We start from the raw sequence: 18,445 nt of genomic DNA, 5'->3' as shown, positions 1-18,445 counted from the left end.
AAGTTTAGAGCTGCCATGGATAGCTATGATGGATTATGATTTCAGAGAGGTCTCAAGCTCTTTCTTTCTGTTCCACAAATCTTTAATTTTGTCCTTGGTCAGGTTTTTCAGAATGTTCACTGCACTTCTAATAAAAATATCTAGGCATTTCAAACAGGAAGAAAAGAAGAGTGGTGGGAAAATCAGAATGTTGTGTTCCGTTTCATTTATCAAGGAAAAAAAAAAAAGAAAACTTTTCCAAAATATTTGCCTAGAAGACTTTTCTGACTTTTCACTGGCCAGAATCAAATTATGTATTCATGCCTACATAGATGTATTCCCATAAGTGGGTTAGATCTATCACAAATCTTTCCCCGGATTAGCAGAGGAATCTGGGGGTAACATACATAGAAGTAAGGTGATTGGAAACAAATCCTGACGAGGAAGCAAAGGATGTTATTTGCAGCACAGATTTCTTTCTGTGTCAAGTGTAAGTTAAACATTTCAAAGGAAACCTATGTAATATATTTTTTATTTGAACTATGTGAACAAATTAGTCAAAGCAAATAGTCACAACACCAATGATAGATAAAAACCAATCTACAATCCCATGCTACTATATAGGATGCAATAAGAATACAACATCATTTTGTGATGTTACTACCAAAGGTGCATAAGCTGTTGCTAATTGTGAGGAGATATCAGACAAATCCAAACTGAGAGATATTCTACAAATGGCTAATAATCATTAAAAAAGGTCAAAATTGTGAAAAAAAAAAAAACCCTGAACAATTATTCCAAATTGAAGAAGACTTAAGGACATGAAAAGTAAATGGAAAAATGAGTCTGGCCTGGACATTTTTCTTATAGACATTAATGGGGAATTTTGTGAAACATTCTTGGCTCTATTTTGGTGGTTATATTGTAATCATGTACTACACTTTCCTTGTGCATAGGAAATACACGCTAAAACATAACTGAAAATGATGTAGGACCATGTTGGCAACTTTCTCTGAAATCATGAAGAAAAGGCGTTCTTTGGGCTGCTTTGCAAAAATTTTTTGTAAACTGGATTTTGTTTCAAAGTAAAAAGGAAAGGAAGGAAGAAAAAAAGAAAGAAAAAGAAAAAGAAAGCAAGAGAAAGAAAGAAAAAGAAAGAGAAAGAAGGAAAGAAAGAAAAAGAAGAAAGAAGAAAGATAAGAAAGAAAGAAAGATAAGAAAGAAAGAAGAAAAAGAAAGAAAGAAAGAAAGAAGAAAGAAGAAAAGAAAGAAAAAGAGAAGAAAAGATAGGAAAGAAGGAAAGAAAGTTAAACAAAAACAAAAACAAAAACAATGCTGCTCCTTGAACGTTTTGAATTACTTGCCACCACAGAAATTCTGACTAAAAATTAAAACACAAAGAAAATAAAATGGAAGAAAGAAAGAAAGAGATCTGGAATTTACAAAACTCTTAGGGTCTATTGAAATATGCAGCTTTTTTTTTTTTTTCTGTAGAAACACTGTTTATTCAAATGACAGGCAGGAAGCGGAGGCAGCAGCAGGTGGGTGAAGGCGGCCAGGTGGGGGCTGGGCAGGTTAGCACTGCTCCCCTTTGTCCCCTGCAATTTTGCTTTGCTAGCCACCGGAGCTGTCGGCATCAGGGTCAGAAATACTTTCCCTCTTCTCCCTCCTGCCCCAAACTGAATAAATAGCATTCCTCTCCCCACAAGAGTTGGGGGAGACTCATGTGCTGAGCTTGGTGCCCCAGGGTCACAGCCCAGAGTCAGATGAGGGCAGAAGCTCAAAAATGGCTTATAGGGAGTAGAATACAAAACTGTTACATCTCATGACATATGGTTGATTCTCATCAAAGTATTGTAGAAAAAAAAACCCCGCAGATACCAAATTTAACGTATACTTTAATATTTACTTTAAAAATATACTGCATAAGAAAAGAATAAATATGCTTACGATACAGTAACTGGGAAAGCTTCCCTTTCACATTTCACATAAGTAAGTAGTATATTTGGTGATTTTCTTTTATATATAGGTACCTCCTAAAATTACCTAGGGTTAGCAAAGAAAAAAGGCGATTGTGGAACTTTAGTAATGTGAAGAAGATTTAGAGATGGTCACCAAGTAAGGAGAGGGTAGGCTTTCTACCCTAACTGAGCAAAAATTTAAAAAAGCATTTGAAAGGAATTTGAATGGCATAATGCAAAGATTCCAATTATTGTTCCAAAAACATTAAGAGACTATCATTTCTTTTGCTAATTACTGATTTGCAGTGATCTTTAATGGAGGGATTGATTTCTTCATCAGAGAGCAACTTCCATTAAAAGTGATCTCACAGATAAAATGACAAAGCACATCAGGAAACCCACAGGTATGAAATAAATTCAAAAGTTAAGAGAAATGAGAAAATTAAAAGAGAAGGAGCCACATATAATAAAAGCATGTAAAAGAGATTTTAAAATAGGCTGTGGTTAAAATGTTCAAAGAATAAAAAGAAGGAATAGAGTAAGATCAAGTGAGCATGAGTAATTTGTCCAATGTTACACAATTTCTAAGATACAGATCTAAATTCAGTCTCAGATAATGACTCAACAACCTCCTCTTATTTTTTTAATTTTTGGTTTTAATCCATGTTACCTTTCCTCCTTATATCTTAGTACTATTTGGCTAAAACGTAAGAATAAAAAAATAACATTTAATTCTATCATACTTCTAAATCTGTCTCTGCCACGTACTGACTAAATATGCTTGTGGACACTATAGACTTTCCAGCACTAAGATCCATAATTTGTATTACCTGCCAAATAGGACAAAAGAAAGATGAATAATACAGTGAATACAAAAATATGCTTTGAACCCAACAAAAGAAATCAACAAAAAGACAAAAACTCAATTGTTTTATGACACAGGCATATATTCAGTAAAAAAACTATGGATGAAATAAAGATGTAAGAGCAATTCTTGAAAAATGTGTTTTTCTTTTCTTTTGTCAATCAGCATTTTCCTTATATTGCAGAGAAAATGTGCATTGGAAATCCTAGATACAAGGTTTGGGTGTGTATGTGGGGGGATATTGACTGGTAATTTAGTTATTTAGATGCATTTATTTTGCTCTTAAAAACAATTATATTTTAGACTTTCAGATATGAAATATTTATACAGATTGTAAAATCTGTTTTGTTTGATATTCAAATTCTAAAATTTTCTTTGTAAAGCAGAAAAGTTTTTAAAAATATCCTTTCACTGCAAAATCTGACCTGCCAGAACTCATTTGGTGGAAAGTAATCTGAAACAATATAACACTATTTACATTCTATCTTTATAATTAATATTTTAATTAGTATTTTTATTGAAAAATGAAATATGCTTAGTTAGGAACTGCTGTTGAAGCCCATGGTGAAAATGGTATGCATCATCATAGAAACTATTACACTTGCAGAATCTAAAAACCTCTCAACTGGAAATACATCTGACTGAAAGGGTAGCAATACAAGATTAGGATTAGTAATAAATCAAAATCAGTCAATATATTTAAAAATCTATTTAAAAGTCTACTGGAATTGAAGAAGTTCCCAATTATTATATCACTATTTCAAATAAAGTATCTGACATGAAAATAATCTAATTCACTATTATGTCTGAGAAAATTATATCCTGCACATAGATTAATTCTTAAAAGAGAAGTGACCTAAGAGACTGTTAGTAATTATCATGGAAATGTAATTTTTGTTTCTAGTTTCATAGGAAACTCTTGAACTTCCAGAAACAATGGGCCATAGTATGCTTAAGTGACAGGAGGATAGGAAGAGATAGACTGTATTTGGTCCATCTACTACATTAACTCCACTTTAAGGGGGACATACTAATTTGTCCTCTGTATGAAATATTAAATCAAATAGTTTCTACTTTTTAGTCAGTGTAGATAAAATGGCATGTCTAAAAGAGGAATGATAATAAGTATAAATCCCAAAAGCCTTTGCAAAGGTACTTAACTATGTTACATAATTAGGGTAGTTCTTAAAGTTTTGAGTATCTGAAATTTTTGGTCTGGCTTCACTTTAATCAGTGTTTTTCCTAAGGAAATTTCTGATGGTTACTTAAATCATAATTATTCTAATAATACAGAGAATATAGGATAAGCAAAAATAAAGCAATGGGAAGCAGCACAAATGTTTTGCATATCTTTGAGATTCAGACAATGGATTTTTATAATTTACTTTAGTCTTGACTTTTAGTTAAAAAGAAAAATGTTATTTACATTTCACTGCAGGGAGCATAAAATAAATTTACATTTAAAAGTTACCTTGTAAATGTAAATCATTATATGAATGCAATATCACATATGTCAACAATTATTTTTAATATAACATATTGGTAAATTATGCAATTAAGGTAATACTTTCTAGCTCTGGCTTTCTAATATGCCCTTAGCTGTGGCATCTTTTATGAAAGCAATAAAGACACATGCATAAAAATTTTAGTTTCCATGTTAACAAATTATTTTTGAAGATATCCCAAATGCTTAGATACATTTATTAAGAAAGCTTTGAGGATGTAATTTTGTTTGTGATATGTTAATATATATTTTATGTTTTCTGCCAAGCATATTAAAATGAGGAAACCCATAAAAAGTCTACAGGATATAACTTAAAATATTTCACAGATAAATGGGAAATATCTCACTCTTTAAGTCTTAAATACCATTGAGAATTATGGTATGAATTATTTATAATCGAGTCATGGTAGACATGTTGCCATTATACAAAATAAAATTCAAATTCAAGAATGCTAAGTATATATAATCTATTTTTTTTTTATAAAGCATGATTCACTAAAATGGTGAATGAATAATCTTTGGAGATACTTGAAAATAGATCATGAAATTCCTTGGCAGAAGGAATTTCTTCTATGTCTTTGGGAGTTTTACTTACCTCCCTTAGTTCATTCTTAGTAAAATGAGACTCATGAAAAATGTTTCTTGGAATTTGAGAGATTTTGTGTAGTAATACTAAACCCAGCTTGACATCTGGGACATGCAAACCAGAAATTAATTTGTCTTGTTCCCTTTTTCTGCCTGGTCTATCTTCAGCACCAAACAAAGTCTATAAAACAACATATTGTGCTTGGACCATCTCTTTGGTCAATATCTACCAGAACTTTATATTCACTAAGGAAAATTCTGTGGACCAGAATTTTACACTTATTTAACATTAGGATTAGAAGAGACTCCAAAGGCTTTATGTAAAATAACTCATGTGATGTTTGAATTTGTTCTAAAGAATTACCTCTGAACACAAGTGGCTAAAATTTTTTAAAACCCTTACATATCTTTATAGTGAGAAATGGATATGGCTATTTAATACCTGGAATACTCTTATCTGTAATTCAGAGCACTCTCTACTACATACCAGGCAATATGCATCAATATTAAGAATTCTAGATTCAGCCAGGTTTGGATTGGGATTAATATGTTTTTCTAAACTTCTAAAATAGAGATATGCAACCTCTACATTTGTTGTGTATAACAAATGAGATACTGCATTTAGAGTTCAAATTATTTATAGTATTGATGATACTACTATGCCACTACTACTACTAAAGAGATAGTAAATTATTTTTAGCATATTATGACTACATACCTACCATTTACTATTTATTACTTGTCAGACACTCTGCTAAGCTTTTTTTTTAAAAAATATTTTATTTATTTATTCATGAGAGACACACAGAGATAGAGATGCAGAGACACAGGCAGGGGGAGAAGCAGGCGCCATGCAGGAAGCCGGACAAGGGACCCGATCCCAAGACTCCAGGATTATGCCCTGGGCCAAAGGCTGGCGCTAAACCGCTGAGCCACCCAGGGATCCCTGCTAAGCCTTTTACATACATTGCCTTACCTAATTCTCAAAACACTATGAGGTATATTAAATTATTGAAGCAATTTTACAGATATGAAAACTAAGATTTAAAATTGTAGGTGTAGCATCATCAAAGATGGATATTAGGCCAATCTCATCGAATATTGGAGAAGTTTCAAAATAATATCTATCTCTTTAATAAACTAGACTCCTGAGTCTTTTTGTAAAGATAGATGCATGCAGTATTTTCCCCCAAAGTCTAAAATGCATTGGTTAGAGACCTAAGTCTAGGTTCTTTCACTTCTTACTTTATCTTAACTGGTTTCCCTTCCCTGCTGAGAATTTCTTTTGAAATGAAAGCTGTAGCTGCAGGCTACTGCAGGTTTCCAAACATCATGTACAAGATGTTCAAATCACTCTGTTTCAGATGCTTAATCAGAACTGTGGTTAAATATGTTGAAGTTGATATTGTTGTTATTGTTGTTGTTTTTCTGACTTCATGAAAATCAAATTGACAAGCCCTATTCGGTATTCTTTTAGAGTTTCTTCTCTTGTTTTAAATTACACTTTCTTAAATGTGTATCATCATTAATACATAATGTATTTTATTTTATTTTATTGCTCATCTTCTTGAACCTATTCCTTTGAGATTCACCATGATTTAATAAAATTATATATATATATATATATATATATATATATATATATATATATATAAACACTTTTCCTAAAGTATTACTAAATCATTTGTTGAAAAGTTAAAATGGTGCTGGCTCTATTGACAACACAGACACACACACACACACACACACACACACACATACTTATCAGAGCCCTATTAAAAACAAATATTTTGTGCACTTCCAAGCAAGATTCATTTAACTAATTTTAATGTTCTGCATCTAAATGTGCTTAGGAAAAAATGACAACAGCCATTAAATGCATTATGTCATAACTGCTATACTATCTCTTAAGGTCTGTAAATTAAATACTGAAAAAAAGTTGAAGTCAGTAAGAGTAGAAAACATAGTGCATGATGATCTGACAATGACTGCATATAGAATTAGTATTAGCAACTGAACTGAGAAATCAAAATGTAGAAAATTTCACTCTAGGTGATACATTTGATTTACAAAGATCCTGAAATAAAGATTAATTTTGACTACACTTTTACACGAAAAGTTAAAATTATGGAAAATAAATGGAAAAGATTTTAGAAGGGATCTGATACTCAACTGTTGTCCAGTTTCTCAAGACTTTAAACCAATCACATTTATTTTCAGAATTCTTCAAAGTGAACTTTTTATCACAAAGGAATACAACAATCTGTATGTGTTACTGGAAGCTTCATATTTCAGTATACATATACAGAATTTATTTAATAATAATGAAAAACAGGAATAATCAGCAATCTTACTATTTCAACCAAAGAGTGCCATATGACACCTACCCTCTCACTTATACCTTTAGGATATGTAACACATACTAGGGATTCAGTTCAGTAGCTTAAATTAAAAACAGTGTAGGTTAAATACTTTATCCAGTGTCATTTATGGTAAGATTAATCAGGTAGTTCAAAAATGAATAGGATAAAGGAGTAAGAATGCAGCAAGAGGTATCTTGACAACAGGGACGGTGCAGTGAGTCTTGGTCTGCAACATATAAAGAATTAATGCTGATAGTTTCCAACCTCAAAGGCAGACTATTCCTAGGCAAAACTTGCTTCGTACTCATAGCTAGCTATATTTCTACATGGTATTATCATAAAGAAGTTACCAAGAATACATTGTTTTAAGACATCCTAAGATCTTTTGTAAACATTTAAAAATATTATTATTATTATTATTAAATTTAAATTTTAGGTAGTAAACACACAGTGCAATATTGGTTTCTGGAGTAGAATTCAGTGATTCATCACTTACATACATCACCCACTGCTCATCATAAGTGCCCTCCTAATCGCCATCACCATCTAACCCATCCCCCACCCACCTCCCTATACGAATCCACAGTTTGTTCTCTATAGTTAATAATCTCTTATGCTTTGTTTCCCTATCTCCTATTTTTCATTTCCCCCTTCCTATATGTTCTTCTGTTTCCTTTCTTAAATTCCACATACATGTGACCTCATATGGTATTTATCTTTCTCTGACTGTCATATTTCACTTAGTGCAATACACTCTAGCTCCATCCATGTTCCTACAGATGGCAAGATTTCATTCTTTTTGATGGCTTGGTAATATTCCATGGTATATGTATGAATATACTATATGTATACCACATCTTATTTATCCATTCATCAGTCGATGGACAATTGGATTCTCTCTATAGTCCGGCTAATGCTAAAATGTTGCTATAAACAAGGTGCATGTATCCCTTCAAATCTAAATTTGAGTATTTTCTGGGCAAATACCCAGTAGGGAGAGGAGGGGCAAGATGGCAGAAGAGTAGGGTCCCCAAGTCACCTGTCCTCACCAAATGACCTCCAAATCATCCTGAAAATCTACGAATTCGGCCTGAGATTTAAAGAGAGAACAGCTGGAATGCTACAGTGAGAAGAGTTCGCGCTTCTATCAAGGTAGGAAGACGGGGAAAAAGAAATAAAGACACAAAAGGCCTCCAAGGGGAAGGGGCCAGCGAGGAGCCGGTCTCAGGCCGGGGCGAGTGTCCCCAGGACAGGAGAGCCCCGTCCCGGAGGAGCAGGAGCTGCACCAACCTTCCCGGGCGGAAAGGGGCCCGCAGGGAGGTGGAGCAGGACCCAGGAGGGCGGGGATGCCCTCGGGCTCCGGGGACACTAACAGGCACCTGCGCCCCGGGAGTGCCCCGAGCTCCCTAAGGGCTGCAGCGCGCACGGCGGGACCAGAGCAGCTCCGAGGGGCTCAGGCGGCGACCAGGGTTAAGGAGGTGGAAGAACGACTGAGTGACATAGAAAACAAGTTGATGGCAAAGACGGAAACTGAGGGAAAAAAAGAGACAAACAATTAAAAGATCATGAGGATAGATTAAGGGAAATAAGTGACAGCATGAGGAAGAAAAACCTACATTTAATTGGGGTTGCTGAGGGCGCCAAAAGGGACAGAGGTCCAGAATATGTATTTGAACAAATCCTAGCAGAAAACATTCCTAATCTGGGAAGGGAAACAGGCATTCAGATCCAGGAAATAGACAGATCCCCCCTGAAATCAATAAAAACTGTTCAACAACTCGACATTTAATAGTGAAGCTCGCAAATTCCAAAGATAAAGAGAAGATCCTTAAAGCAGCAAGAGACAAGAAATCCCTGACTTTTATGGGGAGGAGTATTAGGGTAACAGCAGACCTCTCCACAGAGACCTGGCAGGCCAAAAAGGGCTGGCAGGATATATTCAGGATCCTAAATGAGAAAAACATGCAACCAAGAATACTTTATCCAGCAAGGCTCTCATTCAGAATGGAAGGAGAGATAAAGAGCTTCCAAGACAGGCAGGAACTGAAAGAATATGTGACCTCCAAACCAGCTCTGCAAGAAATTTTAAGGGGGACTTGGGGGACTTAAAATTCCCCTTTAAGAAGAAGTTCAGTGGAAAAATCCACAAAAACAAGGACTGAATAGATATCATGATGACACTAAACTCATATCTTTCAATAGTAACTCTGAATGTGAACAGCCTTAATGACCCCATCAAAAGGCACAGGGTGTCAGACTGGATAAAAAAGCAAGACCCATCGATTTGCTGTCTACAAGAGACTCATTTAGACCTAAGGACACCTACAGCCTGAAAATAAAAGGTTGGAGAACCATTTACCATTTGAATGGTCCTCAGAAGAAAGCAGGGGTAGCCATTTACCCTGAAGACTGTAGTGAGAGATGAAGAGGGACACTATATCATACTTAAAGAATCTATCCAACAAGAAGACTTAACAATCCTCAATATATATGCCCCAAATGTGGTAGCTGCAAATATATCAATTAATTAATAACAAAAGTTAATGCATACTTAGATAATAATACACTTATACTTGGTGACTTCAATGTAGTGCTTTCTACACCGATAGGACTTCTACAAAATATCTCCAAAGAAAAGAGAATTTTAAATGATACACTGAACCAGGTGGATATCACAGATATCTACAGAACTTTACATCCAAACTCAACTGAATACACATTATTCTCAAGTGCACATGGAACTTTCTCCAGAATAGAACACATACTGGGTCACAAATCAGGTCTGAACCGATACTAAAAGATTGGGATCATCCCCTGCATATTCTCAGACCATAATGCCTTGAAATTAGAACTAAATCACAACAAGAAGTTTGGAAGGCCTTCAAACATGTGGAGGTTAAGGACCATCCTGTAAAAGATGAAAGGGTCAACCAGGAAATCAAGGAAGCATTAAAAAGATTCATGGAAACTAATGAGAATGAAGATACAACCGTTCAAAATGTTTGGGATACAGCAAAAGCAGTCCGAAGGGGGAAATACATCGCAATACAAGCAGCCATCCAAAAAGTGGAAAGAACTCAAAGACAAAAGCTAACCTTACACCTATAGGAGCTAGAGAAAAAACAGCAGATAGATCCTACACCCAGCAGAAGAGAGTTAATAAAGATTCTAGCAGAACTCAATGAAATCGAGACCAGAAGAACTGTGGAACAGATCAACAGAACCAGGAGATGGTTCTTTGAAAGAATTAATAAGATAGATAAATATTACCCAGCCTTATTAAAAAGAAGAGAGAGAAGACTCAAATTAATTAAATTATGAATGAGAAAGGAGAGATCACTAACAATACCAAGGAGATACAAACGATTTTAAAAACATATTATGAGCAGCTATACACCAATAAATTAGGCAATCTAGAAGAAATGGACGCATTTCTGGAAACCCACAACTACCAAAACTGGAACAGGAAGAAAGAGAAAACCTGAACAGGCCAATAACTAGGGAGGAAATTGAAGCAGTCATCAAAAACCTCCCAAGACACAAAAGTCCAGGGCCAGATGGCTTCCCAGGAGAATTCTATCAAACGTTTAAGGAAGAAACTATACCTATTCTCCTAAAGCTGTTTGGAAAGATAGAAAGAGATGGAGTACTTCCAAATTTGTTCTATGAGGCCAGCATTACCTTTATTCCAAAAGCAGACAAAGATCCCACCAAAAAGGAGAATTATAGACCAATATCCCTGATGAACATGGATGCAAAAATTCTCAACAAGATACTAGCCAATAGGATCCAAGAGTACATTAAGAAAATAATTCACCATGACCAAGTAGGATTTATTCCTAGGACACAAGGCTGGTTCAACACTCGTAAAACAAACAATGTGATTCATCATATAAGCAAGAGAAAAACCAAGAACCATATGATCCTCTCAATAGATACAGAGAAAGCATTTGACAAAATACAGCATCCATTCCTGATCAAAACTCTTCAGAGTGTAGGGATAGAGGGAACATTCCTCAACATCCTAAAAGCCATCTACGAGAAGCCCACAGCAAATATCATTCTCAATGGGGAAGCACTGGGAGCCTTTCCCCTCAGATCAGGAACAAGACAGGGATGTCCACTCTCACCACTGCTATTCAACATAGTACTAGAAGTCCTCGCCTCAGCAATCAGACAAGAAAAAGACATTAAAGGCATTCAAATTGGCAAAGAAGACGTCAAACTCTCCCTCTTCACCGATGACATGATACTCTACATAGGAAACGCAAAAGCCTCCACCCCAAGATTGCTAGAACTCATACAGCAATTGGCAGTGTGGCAGGATACAAATCAATGCCCAGAAGTCAGTGGCATACCTATACACTAACAATGAGACTAAAGAAAGAGAAATTAAGGAGTCAATCCCATTTACAATTGCACCCAAAAGCATAAGATCCCTAGGAATAAACGTAACCAAAGAGGTAAAGGATCTATACCCTACAAACTATAGAACACTTCTGAAAGAAATTGAGGAAGACACAAAGAGATGGAAAAATATTCCATGCTCATGGATTGGCAGAATTAATATTGTGAAAATGTCAATGTTACCCAGGGCAATTTACACGTTTTATGCAATCCCTATCAAAATACCATGGACTTTCTTCAGAGAGTTAGAACAAATTATATTAAGATTTATGTGGAATCAAAAAAGACTCCAAATAGCCAGGGGAGTTTTAAAAAAGAAAACGAGATCTGGGGGCATCACAATGCCAGATTTCAGGTTGTACTACAAAGCTGTGGTCATCAAGACAGTGTGGCACTGGCACAAAAACAGACACATAGATCAATGGAACAGAATAGAGAACCCAGAAGTGGACCCTCAACTTTATTGTCAACTAATATTTGATAAAAGAGGAAAGACTATCCATTGGAAGAAAGACAGTCTCTTCAACAAATGGTGCTGGGAAAATTGGACATCCACATGCAGAAGAATGAAACTAGACCACTCTCTTTCACCATACACAAACATAAACTCAAAATGGATGAAAGATCTAAATGTGAGACAAGATTCCATCAAAATCCTAGAGGAGAACACAGGCAACACCCTTTTTGAACTCGGCCACAGTAACTTCTTGCAAGATACATTCACAAAGGCAAAAGAAACAAAAGCAAAAATGAACTATTGGGACTTCATCAAGATAAGAAGCTTTTGCACAGCAAAGGTTATAGTCAACAAAACTAAAAGACAACCTGCAGAATGGGAGAAGATATTTTCAAATGACGTATCAGTTAAAGGGCTAGTTTCCAAGATCTATAAAGAACTTATTAAACTCAACACCAAAGAAACAAACAATCCAATCATTAAATGGGCAGAAGACATGAAGAGAAATCTCATAGAGGAAGACATAGACATGGCCAGCAACACATGAGAAAATGCTCCGCATCACTTGCCATCAGGGAAATACAAATCAAAACCACAATGAGATACCACCTCACACCAGTGAGAATGGGGAAAATTAAGAAGGCAGGAAACCACAAATGTTGGAGAGGATGCGGAGAAAGGGAACCCTCCTGCACTGTTGGTGGGAATGTGAACTGGTGCAGCCACTCTGGAAAACTGTGTGGAGGTTCCTCAAAGAGTTAAAAATAGACCTGCCCTGCGACCCAGCAATTGCACTGTTGGGGATTTACCCCAAAGATACAGATGCAATGAAACACCGGGACACCTGCACCCCGATGTTTCTAGCAGTAATGTCTACAATAGCAAAACTGTGGAAGGAGCCTCGGTGTCCATCAAAAGATGAATGGATAAAGAAGATGTGGTTTTTGTATACAATAGAATATTCCTCAGCCATTAGAAATGACAAAAACCCACCTTTTGCTTCGACGTGGATGGAACTGGAGGGTATTATGCTGAGCGAAATAAGTCAATTGGATAAGGACAAACATTATATGGTCTCATTCATTTGGGGAATTAAATAATAGTGAAAGGGCATAGAGGGGAAGGGAGAAGAAATGGGTAGGAAATATCAGAAAGGGAGACAGAACATGGAAGCCTCCTAACTCTGGGAAACAAACTAGGGGTGGTAGAAGGGGAGTAGGGCGTGGGGTGGGGATTGACTGAGTGGTGGGCACTGAGGGGGGCACTTGATGGGATGAGCACTGGGTGTTATTCTGTATGTTGGCAAATTGAACACCAATAAAAATAAATTTATTATTAAAAAAAATACCCAGTAGTGCAATTGCCAGATCATAGGGTAGTTCTATTTTTAACTTTTTAGGAACTGCCAGACTATTTTCCATAGTGGCCTCACCAGTTGGCATTCAGGACTGCACCTTGTTTTTCTAGCTTGGCTATTGCTAAAGGTATGAGTTCAGTACATGCTGACTGAATCAATCAATGCATAGTTTATACCCCTTTATTTATATATATGTGATTATGTGAAAATTTAGATATGATTACATATTGCTACTAAAAGTACTTATATAAACTTCCTTTAACACGTACATAAGCTTATTCTAAGAAATAATCAATTATGGATTAATTAGAATAATAAATAAATATAAAACAATATGAGTTGACTCAAAACAATGTATAGAATTATGATTTCTCTTTTCCAGATCACATTATAATTACATGAATGGGTGATTTTTTTTCAGAAGTCTATTTTATCTATTGGTCTGATTATCAATCCTTACAATGATACCCCATTCCCTTGAGTAATGTAGCTTTATATTTAGATCTTGATCACTATTTAGAACTCCAGTTTTGTTTTTCTTAATGTAGTATTTTTTAAGCAAAAATTTTTTATTCAAAATATTATGTAGATCTACAGGAAATTAGCAGATAAAAACTGAGATCCTTGCCACCCCTAACCCAGTTGAACTTCAGGGCCCCAGAGGAGCAGGGAGGGAAGAGTGGAAAATAGTAGTAAAGAAACAAAGGAATAATTACAAGCCTGACTATGTTTTGGAGAAAGTTATGTGGTTGTCAATCCACTTGGCAATGTTAAGAATTTCATCATAACACAGGAAAATACTAGGATTTGAAAAATGGTGGAAGATCAATGATGGATTCTTTCCTCAGAATTAGCATAGTAGCATTAAAAAAAACTAAAATATTCTCAAAGCCAGATTAATACAACTGTCCAGCAGTGATCTAACTGCACATTTTGTCTGAGAGCAATCCTCACAACGGTCCTCACCATGCTCTATGGTATTAGTCAATGCGGGATTGAAGATGGAAACATTACGAGTCAATGATCTAGCTCCTACTGCCCCCCAAAATTTCAGACAGTAGAATATATATAGCATATCTGTACATTTTTAGCGTTTTTTAAAATTTCTTTCATCACTGTTTTAGTTTTCAGTGACAGATCTTGCACGTACTTTGTTGGGTTTGTACCTAAGTATAATATATCATAGTCCTTCTGACTAGTTTTTCCTTTCCTAATCACTTAAATAAAAGGTCAGTGTCCATTCTGTCCAGACTTTATATCTCTTTTCTCTGCCTTTCCTCCTACATCCTTATCATCATCTAATATTGAATGTGTGTGTAACTATCCAATGTCTTTCTCCCATTGATATATAAAATTCCCTTCAGTTTTTTTCTTTTGCCTATTTTTTACAGTGCATAAGAGATTTCCTAATACATAGTAGCTGTTCAATAGATGTTTGTTGAATAAAGTAATGAGCTGAGAAAGGGCAAGACAAAGCAAAAATGTGCAGGGATTATTCAGGAAGTTGGCAAAAATTAATGAGAAAGATCAGGGCATTTTTTAGAGCTCAGAGTTTGATACCACAGTATAAAATATCACTGTAGCATGTGGTGTAGTGTCAGACTCTTTATTTTGACCAATATATTTTATTTACACTTGAAATGCCTCAGTTTTTGGAACAAGTGTGAGCTGTTAATATCTTCATGACCCATGAGTGCTATATTTGGTAACAGGGAAATGTATGAATGGTTATTCATGCTGAAATAAAATTATGAGGGATATTAAAAAGTCAGCTCAAATTTGGCTGAATATGCAGCTTTTTTTTTTTTTAGAAAATACAAATCTAGGAAAAATAAATTTAGAATAATGTCTACTATCCTAAAAAATGTATTTAGGAAGCCATTCTTCTATGAAGTCTATATACTCATCCAAGTAATTGAATTTGATTTAGGCAAATTTATTTGGCAAAATAATTCAGCAATTATTTTTACACATAGATTTCACTGTTGGAAAGAATTTTGAATGACAAAGTTTCCACACATTTTTTAATCCTATGTAAACTTCTGATAAAATAGAAATCTGATATTTAATAATTAGGCTTATACAAAATATTTCAGACTATGTTCTAATTTCTTTACATATGTTTTTTAATCATCTGTTTCTCACAATTTTCCTATGACATGGATATGATTAAAACTATCACTTAACAGATGACAAAACAGAGACAAGAAAAATTTGAATGACATATTTGAAGTCACAGTTGATAAATTATTTACTTGTCCCTCTGTCAACTGATTATGAAACTCCACATGAGTTTCAGGCTGGGGGTCTGGGGGAGAGAAGGCAGTGTGGTATGAGAAAGTACCAAGGGCATTCGGTAACTTTTTTTTTTTCTTTTCTTTTCTTTTTTTCTTTTTTTTTTTGGTAACTTTTTCATCTAGCTTATTTATGCCATCAGAGCCTTTGCAGGTCCAATCTCATATATACCACTCTATTTTATAGTGAAGTATGTACTCAACTTTATGCCTTGGTGTATTAGATAATACCCAGTTCATGATGGAGGGTTCAGTTGCATCGCAATTTGATAGTCCATGGTTAAGCAATCAGCCTCTACTAGTAAGCCACGAGCCGTTTCTCAAAAGGAGAGATCTTCTGTAGAGGATCAGAGGACTTTGCTACCAAAATCCTAAGGGCTTGAACTGAAATTCACCTATAGGGGCCTGTAGAAGCACATAAACAGCATTTGTATCTGCCGTTAACATTTCAAACAGCCCTGGATCTTTTGGATAATATAGTCCAAATGACAGAGCATCTTGTATGACAACCAGGACCTATTATAGAGCTTTTTCTTGCTCTGGGTCTCCCTTAAAACTATCAGGTTACTCAGTAAATAGACCAGAGTAACACACTCCAATGAGGAATATGTTGCTTCCTATATATACAATGTAGTTATTAGAGAGACCAGATGCAACAATGTATCCTTCACCTAAGAAGGGCCATTCCAACTTAACTCACATCACTGAATCCCTGGAAATTTCACTAGAATAGAAGGCTCTTGAATTATCAATTTCCTATTTCTTTTCATGTGAATGTCTTACTGATAAGGCTAGAATAGTTGCTACTTCTTGCTCACTAGGTCCAGTCAGCCTCATGTCATCAATGTAATAGACCAGTGTGATAACTTGTAGAAGGGAAAGGCAGTCAAGATCCCTGTAAACTAATTTATGACATAGGGATAGAGAGTTGATATACTTCTGAGGAAGAACAATAAAGGTGTATTGTTGGTCTTACCAGCTGAAAGCAAACACTTCTGGTGGTCTTTATTAACAAGGGCAGATAAAAAAGCATTTGCAAGATCAACATTTCCATAGCATTACCAAAGAATGTGTTAATTTGCTCAAGTAATGAGTATGTATCTAATACAGCAACTGCAACTGCTCTCGTCACCTGGTTAAAATTTCCAATGATCCAGTGTAATTCTCCAAGACCATCTGTCTTCCACATAGGACAAATAGACCAGTTGAATGGAAATGTGATAGAACCACTGCCCCTGCATCTTTTAAATCCTTTGAGGTGGTACAAATCTCTGTAATCCCTCAAGGGTTACTATTTCCCTAGACTGAGACAGCTCTATTGGTTTCCACTTGACCTTTTGTCTTATAAAGGCTTTCAGTCTATAGGTCAGAAAACCACTGTGGGGATTCCTCTAGCATATGTCTATTCTTCAACTGGGGAAAAGACTACAGGAAAGGCCTGGAAACCCACTGGGCTTGTTCTTCAATAGGCCTGATCTAAAACTTTATTGATCACTTGATCTTTATAAGATGATACAGCTACTGGTGGACCACAGTGATATCTTGGGTCTCTTGGAATTAGTGGTATTTCAAAGCCAGTGTCCAAAAGTCCTCCAAAAGTCTGATCATTTCCTCTGCTCCAATGCCAGTTACTCTGGTAATAGGTCAAAGGTCCCTTTGGAGATACCTGGGAGAAAGATTAACAGTTTAAATTTTTGATACTGTGCTGGGGTCATTGTAGGAGCTCAGGGTCAGAAAACTGGTTTAAAACTGGAAATTGAGTCAGGGACTAAGACTTTTTGATTTTACGGTTCAACTTAGATTTCTTTTCATTTGACCTAAAACTTCTCTGCTTATACAGATCAAATTAGAATTTGGTAGACTTCCTATCAGTTTTACTTCTAGGAATACCATAATCCGATAGCCAATGCCAAAGGTCTGTGCAAGTCAGGTTGTTCTAACTGTTTCTATGATTCTGTCTATCAGGATAACCATAACAACACAGCATTTGGTGATTAAGAGCCACCATGGGCCCCTGCAACCCTGGGGTATAAATAGTCCCATTGTGTTTAGGTTTTCAGTGACTGCAGTTTCCACTGTAAGATCTGGACTACAGAGAAAAGAGATCACAGAAGATTTCAAGAATGCTGGGACTACCTTCACAAATTTATTTCTTCCAGTTTTGGTGAAAGTCTACCTGCTGGCCCCTTCCAGTGTGAGTGAGTAGGTTTTAAATGACAAATCGACAAAATCCACTCTAACATTCCAACTTTCCTAAGACTGAATCCTGTTCTTTATTTTTTATTTATTTATTTTTTTTGAATCCTGTTCTTTATATGAAACAAAGCAGACCTGGCATTTCTAACTCACTCACTATAAGCCACTAGTTGGTACATGTTTCAGCCAACCAACAAGACAAACAGAGCCCTTTCTAACTCCCTAACCATTAGAATATTAAAGGCAGAATCCCTGCTCAGTGAGCCCGTAGCAATAAATTCAGCCTCATCCAACTTTGTATTCCTTCTACCATGTTTTCATATCCTTAACAACCATCCCCACACATATTGTTACTGAACCAAAGTGGGTCTGCTCCTTGGTGAGTTATAGACAAAGACTACATCAAGTACATTTAGCCTCACAAGATCATCTTTATGTCTACAAATAAGGTCACAGGGAATAATTTCCAAAGCTGTG

The sequence above is a fragment of the Vulpes lagopus genome, chromosome 15 (assembly GCF_018345385.1).
Source record: "Vulpes lagopus strain Blue_001 chromosome 15, ASM1834538v1, whole genome shotgun sequence".
Lineage (NCBI taxonomy): Eukaryota > Metazoa > Chordata > Mammalia > Carnivora > Canidae > Vulpes > Vulpes lagopus.
Note: the sequence above shows the minus strand (reverse complement) of the source record.